Here is a 9248-nt window from a genome sequence, read left to right on the forward strand (position 1 = left end):
CTGATGTATATGTGTCTATGTGTGACTATTATGTAACACCGAGCTTATATGGTCGGGTATGATATGTATTGCACGCACACCACTCCAGTTGGGTACGGATAACCCTGAGCTTTGGTAGGGCCAGATATGTATAATCACCGAGCCTTGCCATGGCCGGGTATGTGAAACACTGATCCTTCATGGTCAGGTATGCTATGAATACGATTATGAATATGAATATGGATATGAAAATGTATATGAATACGGATACAAATACGGATACATATGTGTACATGTGTATGTACACAAACACACATCAGAAATGGAAGGTCCCTATGAAGGACAAGTAAGTGTCTATGACAATGGTTCTACTACCTCCCATCTTATGCTATTTCTTATGTTGTCTCTTATGTCTCTATAATGATGTTGATTGTGCTTTTCATACTCAGTACATTCTTCGTACTGACGTCCTTTTATTTGTGGACGCTGCGTCATGCCCACCGGTGGCCAGGGAGACAGGCTTGATATAGATCTTTATTACTGAAGGACTACGTAGAGGAAATCCATTTCATTCGGAGCTAAAGCTTTTGGTATCTATTCTTTTGTGTACATACTTATGGGTATGGGGGGGGGGGTCCTGTCCCGCTTATATGATATGATATTCTCTCCCTAGAAGCTCGTAGACATGTGTATATGGTTAGATGTATTTAGCCTTGTCGGCTTATAACTTGTATATCATTTTGTTAGCCTCGTTGGCTTATGTACATTGATATGGACATAGTTGTTGATAGTGATATAAATGTATTGTTGCCTAATGGGATTAGTATGAATAATGGATAGAAAGTATTATTTAGCTTTTTGCCTGGCCTAGATGTCAATATGAATGTATGATAAGAGGTGCCCGGGTGGGTTAGCACCGGGTACCCGTTATGGCCCTCCAGTTGGGTCGTGACAAAAGTGGTATCAGAGCAGTTTTGTCCTACGGTGTGTCTACGAGCCGTATCCAGTAGAGCCTTGGTTATGGGTGTGTTGCGCGCCACGCTTATAAACAAGAGGCTGCGGGCATTTTAGGAATGAATGACCTTCTTTCTTCATAAGATCGTGCGATAGAGCCATAATATGAGGATTTCTCTTTTCCTTAACTGTGTATTGTGTATTTCAGAGATGCCTGTGAAGAGAAAGGCTAAGGCTGCCCAAACGGGCAAGACAGTGGCAGGAAAGCGGGCTGAAAGAGCACCGCCAACGGTTGTAGAAGAAAGTGAGTCCTAGAACGCGGCTCAATCTCAGTCCTGCCACTCAGTGTCTATTCCTAAGGAGCATGAGGGAGCCTCAGCCCCAGCTCCAGCACCTCCATCTCCTTCACCAGATGCTTCAGGACAAGATTTAAAAGAGGTCATTCATTTGCTTACTCAGTTGGTTGCCGCCCAGACTCAGCGGCAAGGTACAGGGCAAGGGGATAGGGTTGTTAGTGTAAGGGCCCGTGATTTTATTAGCTTGAACCCTTCGAAATTTTTATGGTCAAAGGCGGATGAGGACCCTCAGAATTTTATTGACGGGATGTTGAGGACACTTCGGTTGATACATGCTTCGGACATCGAATCAGTGGAGTTAGCATCCTATATATTGAGGGATGTTGCAGTTCATTGGTACACGGTTTGGATGGCTTCACAGGGAGCCAATGCTCCTCACCGGGTATGGCAAGAATTTGTAGATGCCTTCCTCCTACATTACCTACCTCCAGAGGTTCGGCGAGCTAGAGCCGATAAGTTTTTTTGAATTTGAGGCAAGGAAGTATGAGCGCTTTAGAGTATAGTCTCCGCTTCAATTCTTTGGCTAGGTATGCTTCCGCCATGGTAGCGGATATGTGTGACCGAGTACACCGATTTGTGGGAGGCCTAAGGCCAAATTTGATGGATAGGTGCTTGACTGCGTCCCTTCAGGAAAACATGGATATTTCACGCATTCAAGCCCATGCCCAAAATTTAGAGGAAAGCCAACAACAGCAAAGAAGTGAGCGTGAGCATGATAGAGGGTGTAACAAGAAGGCTAGATCTTCAGGTCTGATGAGTGAGTTTAGAGGCGGGCACAGACAGCAGTTTTCTAGGCATTCAGGCCATTCTATGACTAGTGTGCCTCCACGGTTTACAGGCTAGAGATTTGATAGATCTGTTCATTCCGGGCCGAGTTAGAGTTTTTTCGGTTATCAGTTCAGGGGTGATTCGGGTCAGGCGAGGCCACTGTGCCACGATGTTCCTAGTTTGGGAAGTTACATTGGGGCCAGTGCCGATTAGGTTCAGAGGTTTCCTATGCATGTGGTCGGCCAGGCCATATTATGCGTGATTGCCCCTCGGTTAGTGGTAGAGGTAGGACCCAGCCTTCAGGGTCGGTAGCCGAATCATCGTTATCTATATGCCCTATGGGGCCAGGTTCACATGCGCCAATCGGCCATGGTAGAGGCAGAGGGAGAGTCCCCAGTTCTAGCGGTCCTCAGCACCGTATTTATGCTTTGCCAGGACGCCAAGATCTTAAGTCATCTCTTGATGTTGTCACAGGTATATTATCGGTATTTTCACATAATGCATATGCTTTGATAGATCCGGGCTCCACATTGTCATATGTTATTCCATATATTGCGGGTCAGTTTGGAGTCAAACCGGAGTCGATCAAACCTTTTGAGGTGTCTACACCCGTTGGTGAATCGGTAATAGCTAGCCGAGTATATAGACATTGCATAGTTATGATTTGTGAGCATCGTCCTATGGTTGACTTGCATGAGTTAAAAATGGTGGACTTTGGTGTTATCATGGGTATGGATTGGCTAGCTTCTTGCCATGCCAATGTTGATTGTAGAATGAAAATGGTTCGTTTCCAGTTTCCGGGAGAACCAGTTTTAGAATGGAAAGGAAATACTGCGTCACCAAAAGATAGGTTTATTTACTATCTAAAGGCAAGGAAAATGATCACAAAAGGTTGCATTTATCATCTAGTTCGGGTTCAATATGTGGAAGCTAAACCGCCAACTCTTCAGTCAGTTCCCGTGGTGAATGAATTTTCGGATGTATTTCCAGACGAACTTTCAGGCCTTTCTCCGAAAAGAGAGATTGATTTTGCTATTGATGTGTTGCCAGACACCAAGACCATATCTATTCCACCTTATAGAATGGCTCCCGCAGAGTTGAAAGAGTTGAAGGAGCAATTGAAGGACTTGCTTGAGAAAGGCTTTATTAGGCCTAGTTCTTCCCCGTGGGGAGCACCCGTGTGGTTTGTCCGAAAGAAAGATGGCTCCTTGCGAATGTGCATTGCCTATCGGCAACTGAATAAGGTGACGATTAAGAATAAATATCCTCTTCCGAGGATTGATGACTTATTTGACCAATTGCAAGGTGCCAAGTGGTTTTCAAAGATAGATTTGAGATCCGGATATCATCAAGTGAGAGTTCAGGAGGAGGATATCCCTAAGACAGCCTTCAGAACAAGATATGGCCATTTTGAGTTCCGGATGATGTAATTTAGGCTAACTAATGCACCGACAGTCTTTTGGATTTGATGAACAATGTGTTCAGGCCCTTCCTAGATTTATTTGTGATTGTATTCATTGATGATATCTTGTTGTATTCTAGGTCCGAGGCAGAACATGCGGATCATTTGCGTACTGTCCTTAGAGTTCTTCAAACTCGAGAGTTATTTGCAAAATTTTCCAAGTGTGAGTTTTGGTTGAACTCAGTGACATTTTTGGGGCACATTGTTTCAGCCGATGGTATTCGGGTAGATAGCCAAAGATTGAGGCCGTGAAGACTTGGCCAAGACCCACAACTCCTATAGAAGTTCGTAGCTTTCTGGGCTTAGCAGGTTATTACAGGAGATTTGTAGAAGGATTTTCTTCTATTTCTGCACCACTCACAAAGCTGACCAAGAAATCAGCTAAGTTCCAATGGACGGATGTTTGTGAATGTAGTTTCTAAGAGCTAAAGGATAGATCAACTTCTACCCCAGTCCTGACACTTCCAGAGCGATTGGAAGGTTATGTTGTTTATTGAGACGCTTCGGGCGTTGGGCTGGGCTGTGTGTTGATGAAACATGGCAAGGTGATTGTGTATGCTTCACGGCAATTACGGAAACATGAGAAAAATTATCCAACCCATGACCTTGAATTGGCTACAGTGATTCATGCATTAAAGATGTGGAGACATTATTTATATGGTGTCCATGTGGATATTTATATAGATCATAAGAGCCTTCAGTATATCTTCAAGCAGAAAGAGTTGAATTTACGGCAACGACGGTGGTTGGAATTGCTAAAAGACTATGATGTTAATATCCTGCATCATCCCGGAAAGGCGATTGTTGTGGCTGACGCTCTTAGCCATAGATCTATGGGAAGTTTGAGTAGTGGACTCAGGTAGCATGGGAGCTACCACTCAGAATTCAGCAGTCTCATCGCTAGTAGTGGAAGTGAAGAAGCGACAATACGAAGATCTCATGCTAATTCATTACAGAGATACACTCCCTAAGAAGGAGAAGTCATCATTTGAGATCTCAGGAGATGGAGTTCTCCGATGCCGAGGCAGATTATGAGTGCCTGATGTGGTAGGATTACGCCACCAAATATTGAGAGAAACCCATTGCTCCCGTTATTCTATCCACCTCAGAGCAACAAAAATGTATCATGATTTGAAATCTATATATTTGTGGAATGGGATGAAGAAGGATATAGCGGAATTTGTAGCTCAATGTCCCAACTGTCAACAAGTAAAGATCGAGCACCAAAAGCCGGACGGATTGTTGCAAGCTATAGCAATTCCAACTTGGAAGTGGGAAGTAATTAACATGGAGTTCATTACAGGCTTACCCTGTTCTCGACGTAAGTATGATTCTATATGGGTGATTGTGGATAGACTCACGAAGTCAGCTCATTTCTTACCAGTCAGAACTACATATGTGGCAGAAGATTATGCAAAGCTTTATGTTAAAGAGGTAGTGCGACTTCACGGTGTTCCAGTATCTATTATCTCTGATAGAGGGACTCGGTTTACAGCCAATTTTTGAAAATATTTCCAAGAAGGTTTGGGGACTCGGGTGAGCCTTAGCATAGCATTTCACCCACAGACTGATGGACAAGCTGAGCATACCATTCAGACTCTCGAGGATATGCTACGGGCATGTATGTTGGATTTCAGAGGTAATTGGGATGATCATTTACCGCTCATTGAATTTTCTTACAACAATAGTTATCATTCTAGCATCCAAATGACACCGTATGAGGCTTTATATAGGCGAAAGTGTAGATCCCCAATTGGGTGGTTTGAGCTAGGAGAGACTAAATTGATAGGGCCGGACTTAGTTTAGCAAGCCATGGAGAAAGTCAAGATTATATAGGATCGATTGTTGACAGCTCAGAGTCGTCAAAAGTCCTATGCGGATAATCATCGAAGGGACTTAGAGTTCCAAGTGAAAGATTGGGTATTCTTAAAGGTGTCGCCAATGAAGGGCGCTATGAGATTTGGCAAAAAGGGGAAGTTTAGTCCCCGGTACATTGGGCCTAATGAATTTATACACAAGGTAGGCGAAGTGGCTTACAAATTAGATCTACCTCCTGATTTGGAGTCAGTTCACCCAGTTTTCCATGTCTCAATGCTCCGTAAATGTGTCGGAGATCCGACTAGGATCGTGCCAGTAGATAATGTTCAAGTGACAGGAAAGTTGACTTATAAAAAGGTACCCATTGTCATATTAGATAGGCAAGTACGGAGGATTAGAAACAAAGAAGTGGCCTCACTTAAGATTTTGTGGAGAAACAACTACCGAGAAGAAATGACTTGGGAAGCGCAAGAAAATATGAAATCCAAGTACCCGCACTTATTTCAACCATCGGAAGAGATCCAAGAAGAGACATCAAGATCATGAGGTATGTATGTTTTCTTTTTATGCAATTGGGTCATGTTTGGCCAAACTTTATTGCTACGTTGTTGTGGCCTTATGAGGCATTTTTATTATGGGTTGTTGTGACAGGATGGTAGTGCCATATTACAGGGGAAACTCTGGCGAAATTTTCATAGAATTCCCGAGCAGTCAACACTCGAAGACGAATGTTTTTAAGTGGGGAAAAATGTTATACCTCAAAAAAATTTCGTTGATGCACAGTGAATAGACTAACAAAGGGAACGAAGTATACAATATTTCAATAAGTAAGAAATAGCATTTGATGACCCTAATTGAGAATTCAAAGACATTTGAGGTGAGAGAAGAAAGTTTGCCAAGAAAGTCAAGGTATACGTTATGTATCGGAAAGGATTTATGAGTAACAAGTTAATGATGACTTAATGATGTCATGGAAAAGAGTTGTAACGTCCCTTAGATTATTAATGAGGTGTTTAACAAGTGTTAAGAAGGTTCCACAAGGATTGGAGATCAAACGAGTCGACGAGAGCGAGTTCGGAAAAGTTGGGCATTATACGGCCCAACATACTGGCCGTATGTTAGGCCGTATATTCTGCCCAGAATGGCAGCCTCTTTGGACCAAATCTATGGCTAGACATACGGTCCATATAAATTATACGGACCGTATGTTGGTCCGCAGAACAGAGTCGGGACAGATTGGGAGTTATTAAAAAGGGGACCCAAGTTCATTTCATTTCATTTCATCTTCACTCCCCTTCTCTCAATAACTCTCTAGAATATTTCTCCACACCTCTCTCACAAGAATTCAAAGTAAATTAGTGATCAACTTTATCAAACCAAGAGAATCAAGTGTAAGAAACTCATTAGGGTTCATCCAAGGCAAGAAACCCCATTGGAGGTGAACTAGGGTTTTGGCTCAAGTGAAGTGTTTCCACCTAAAGTCCATTCCTACACCATCTAAGGTAAGTTTTATGGTCTTTCCATGTTTTTTAAAGTATTGAGAGTTCGAAAGACTCGGATTGTAGAAGTAGATAGAAAATGGGTCATGAATGCGAGAATAGTGGCATTTTTAAGTCGTAGTTGGAATGAGTCATGATTTTTGATATGTTGTGATTATAATTATGTTATAAATGACGTTAAGAATATGGGATAGACATTGTATATGAGTGAATGTAATAGTGTGCTATGACCATGGATATGTATGATTTGAAGTGAATTGGGAAATATGGATAATGTAGGTGATTAAAGACTATTGTTTATGCTGTTGTGAGTGTTATTATAGACGTTTGGGAGTTGATATATGATATGGAGAAAGTTGTATAAATAAAGGAGATGCTGCCCAATTTTCTCTAGCTTTAGTCAAGTATGCTAAGCTATCGATTATCTAATGTTAGTATAAACTCTAACGAAGGTAGATACGTGAGCATTAAAGGAGAACGTTCAAGCGATAGAATAGCTAAACGAAAAGGTATGTAAGGCTAAACCTTCTTTCAATAAGGCACGGTTATTTGGCTATATACCTATCCTTTCATGAGTCTATAATGTCCTACAAATGATTCTATCTTTAAAGCTACTAAAGCTTATGATTCTCGTTATGTTTACGATTCTACCAAATTCCTTATATGATGGGTAATCCTCTAAGGATAGATGTAATGAAACGATGATAGTAATGATGTCGAAGATGCTTTTGAGCTCTTATGTATATATGTCTATGTGTGACTATTATGTAACACCGAGCTTATATGGCCGGGTATGATATGTATTGCACGCACACCACTCTAGTTGGGTACGATAACCCTGAGCCTTGGTAGGGCCAGGTATGTATAATCGCCGAGCCTTGCCATGGCCAGGTATGTGAAACACCAATCCTTCATGGTCGGGTATGCTATGAATAAGAATATGAATACGATTACGAATATGAATATGGATATGAATTGAATACGGATACGAATACGGATAAGGATATGCATGTATGGATATGTACATGTGTATGTACACAAGCACATATTAGAAATGGAAGGTCCCTATGAAAGACAAGTAAGTGTCTATGACGATGGTTCTACTACCTCCCATCTTATGCTATTTCTTAGGTTGTCTCTTATGCTTCTATAATGATGTTGATTATGCTTTACATACTCAGTACATTCTTCGTACTGACGTCCTTTTATTTCTGGATGCTGCGTCATGCCCGTAGGTAGCTAGGGAGACAGGCTTGATCCATAGCTTTATTACTCAGGGACTATGTAAATGAGCTCCATTTCATTCGGAGCTACAGCTTTTGGTATCTATTCTTTTGTGTACATACTTACGGGCATGGCGGGGTCCTGTCCCGCTTATATGATGTGACATACTCTCCCTAGAGGCTCGTAGACATGTGTATATGGTTAGATGTATATAGCCTTGTCGGCTTATAACTTGTATATCATTTTGTTAGCCTCGTCGGCTTATGTACATTGATATGGGCATAGCTGTTGATGGTGATATAAATGTATTGTTGCCCAATGGGATTAGTATGAATGATGGATAGAAAGTATGATTTAGCTATTTGGCTCACCTAGATGTAAATGTGAATGTATGATAAGAGGTGCCTGGGTGGGTTAGCACAGGGTACCCGTTATGGCCTTCCGGTTGGGTCGTGACAGTAATCAATACACATGCGCATAGATCCATCTTTCTTTTTAACAAACAACATAGGAGCACCCTACGGAGAGACACTCGGGCGAATAAACCCTTTACTCAGAAGATCTTGCAACTGCTTTTTCAATTCCCTGAGTTCTGCTGGCGCCATCCTATAAGGCAAGACAAAGATGGGATGAGTCCCTGGGTCTAAGTCAATCCTGAAATCAATGTTACGATCCGGTGGCATACCAGGCAAGTCCGCGAGGAACACATCCGCAAACTCGCGTACCACTGGAACCGAATCAAGAGATGGAGTATCTGCACTAGTGTCACGAATATGTGCCAAATAAGTTACACAACCCTTCTCTACTAGCTTCCTAGCACGAACAAAGGATATAACTTTCTTAGGGAGGGGACTAAGGTTACCCTTCCATTCGAGTCTAGATGCCCCGGGCATAACTAATGTAACAGTCTTAGAATGGCAATCTAGTATAGCATAGTGCGGGGACAACCTACTCTTGCACAAAATAACATCAAAATCTACCATATCTAGATTCATCAAATCTGCCTAAGTACTATACCCCATAAAAGTAATCGCACACGAAGGGTAGACGTTATCCACCACCACAGAATGCCTTACTGGAGTAGATACATAAATAGGGGCATCAAGGGTATCACACATCATATCAAAGACCCGCAGCAAAATATGTAGATACATAAGAAAAAGTAGATGCCGGATAAAAAAAAAATAG

This window comes from Lycium barbarum, chromosome 8 (assembly GCF_019175385.1).
Source record: "Lycium barbarum isolate Lr01 chromosome 8, ASM1917538v2, whole genome shotgun sequence".
In the NCBI taxonomy this organism is placed as follows: Eukaryota; Viridiplantae; Streptophyta; class Magnoliopsida; order Solanales; family Solanaceae; genus Lycium; species Lycium barbarum.